Genomic DNA, 2,909 nt, shown 5'->3' with positions numbered 1-2,909 from the left:
TACAAGTCATTGTATCAAAATACAAACTTTACAACTTTGCCTGGGGGAGAGGGGGGAGATGAGAAAGAATGGGAAGGGGAAACAAAGGAGGAGGCAACAATGCTTGATAAGAAATGTACTCATTACCTTGCCCATGTAATTGTAAACCCTCTGTACGGTATTTTCACAATCAAAAAAGTTATTGGTAGAATTTGAAAACATATTTGAGTAATAAATAGAATAGAAAAATGTTGTTTGCTATTTTTTTTATCACTACATATCTTTTTGTTTAAGTATAATTCCCAGACTTAGTCTAAGGGCCTAGAATAAGCAAAATGGCTTCCAGAGATCAGACCATTTCTTTCCACAGAAGATGACAGTAGCAGAAGGAAAACAGGTCCACAAACTGCAGAAGGAAGAGAGCGTTTAATGTCTCTTTAAATCTTAGGTTTCTATGCTAAAGGAGGAACCCTCAGTATAGAGGACAGGTTAAGGACCTAACAGTTCCTGTGCTGTTCTATAATAGGAAGCAGACACCAGTTTCCCATCACTCTATAGGTGACACCCCTGAGTGCTGATCTTGGCTGAATCCTTAGAGGGTCCAGAAGACCTCTGTCCTGGTCACTGGAGACTCAGATTGCTCTCTAAGAGAATGACATAGAGGAAAGTAGTCACAAGGCCTGAGTCTGGGTTTTGTCAGATTTAGGTGATTTGTAACAGGCAATAATGCCTTCTGACTAAGAATGTGAATATATCATCCGGGTCCAGCACACAAATTTATCATAACAAGTGTAAGCTTGCACCATTTCCTAATGAAAGCCAACATTAATGTCTTCTGGACATATTCTCATCAATATTTGTTAACTAAAAAGTTATAAAATCAAGTTCATGATGAGGAAAAAACTGAGATGAAAACCAAATTTCAGGGGATTTACAAAACATGTTGTTCTGTACATATCAAATGTGACAAATTATTAAAATATAATGAAACTGTGAAGTTAAATAGATTTGTTTTGTTCTACTGTTGCAACTTTCTTTTACATTTCAACTACTTAATAAAAAGAAGGTAGGCCAAGCACCACCAGTGGCTCATATCTAGTTGTAACTCTAGCTATTTAGAAGGCTGATACATGAGGACAGTGGACTGAAGCTGTCCCAGGTAGGAAAATCTGTGAAACTTTTATCTCCAATTAACAGTTCAAAATAGAGAAGTGGAAGTTTGGTTCAAGTAGTAGAGTGTCAGCCTTGAGTAAAAAAGCTAAAGTTCAGCTCCTTGAATTCAAGTCCCATTACACACACACACACACACATACACACACACACGCACACACACACACACACTATCTAAAAAATAACCAGTGACCAGGAACCAGAAACAAGATAATATTTTTCTTTATTTTCTTTCATTTTTGTCCTTTTTTTTCTTTTATCTCTCTTTGGGAAGGTAAAGGGGGCATAGAAATGGAGGGACAAACGATGAACGTATGCAGTAATAGTACTCAGTTGAGACTATTGAAAGTGCACTGTTCATCTTGTTGGTGGGGAAGGAGAGTAAAACTGGAAGAGACAAATGGAAAGGGTGACATTATCCAAAAAGAAAATGCACTCATGGAAGTAGAGCTGTGGCTCCAGATGAGTGACACTCTTCAGCAAAAGGGCTCAGGGACAGTGCCCAGGCCCTGGGTTCAAGCCTCATGAGTGACTATAACAAAACCAAAGAAAAAAGAAATGTAGTCATTACCAAACTTATGTAACAAAACCCTATACACCACAATAATAAAAAATAATAAAATAAAATAATAATAATAATAAGGAAGTTAATAAAAAAACATCCAGTGAGAGAGAAAAATTGAGAGAGCAAGGGAAGGGGTGACATTTCCAAAAAGAAATATACTCATACCTAACTTATATGACTATAAACTCTGTGTAAATCACCTCTATGATAACAATATAAAAGGAAAAAAATACAGAAATGTAGTGCTGGAGGCATATCAGAATAATATGTGATACCAAGTTCAAACTCCATTATGTATTTCCCATTCAAAAATCGCTCTTCTCATCACTTGTACTTTCCCTAGCTTATGAGCGGGGGTGCAAACAGTTAAAGAGTGAGAAATAAGTCATATATACAGGAGAAAGTTAATCTATCAAGCAGAGAACAGTACCTGTAAAGAGCAGTACTTGCTAGAACATATGTTGACTAGAACACATGCTGATGCCATGTTTTTTGAAATAAACAAACCTAGTTGAACTTGAATACAGCCTGTACTGTATACTAGCTGGGGATTCAAAGTTAACTAGCCTCAGATTCTTCATAGGTAAAGTGAACATAACAATACTTATCTCACAGGATTATGTGAGATAATGTCATCAAACATGGAGAGGGTTGTGTCTTAGGTGTGTGTGCAACACTCAAACACTGCTGGCGGGAGTATAAACTGGCATGATGTTTACCATATTACTTAACAGTAATACAACTACTACAGGCTCACAACTGTAATCCTACTTACAAAAGAGGCTAAGACCTGAGGATCTAGGTTCTAAGTCAGCCTGGACAGAAAGTGGATGAGACTCATCTCCAGTGACCTCTAAAATGGCTGGAGGTGGACCTTTTGTTCAAGTGGTAGAGTGCTAGACTTGAACATAAACCTCAGGAACAATGCCCAGGCCCTGAGTTCAAGCCCTAGGAGCAGCACAAACACACACACACACACACACACACACACACACACACACACACACAATTTTGTACCTTCCTATTACTCCACTTAAACAATACATATCCTCTTTCAAGCCCACCAGTTGTTGTCATTGGTGATATTGTTGAAAGGGACTTGCTGTGTACCTCAGGGTGCTCTTAAATTTACAATCCTCCTGCGTACTGGGATTACAGGTATGACTACCATACTTGACTTGACCCAGTAACTCTA

Source organism: Dipodomys spectabilis, unplaced genomic scaffold (genome assembly GCF_019054845.1).
Source record: "Dipodomys spectabilis isolate Male_0828 unplaced genomic scaffold, ASM1905484v1 ptg000065l, whole genome shotgun sequence".
NCBI lineage: Eukaryota > Metazoa > Chordata > Mammalia > Rodentia > Heteromyidae > Dipodomys > Dipodomys spectabilis.
This window is presented reverse-complemented; position numbering follows the sequence as displayed.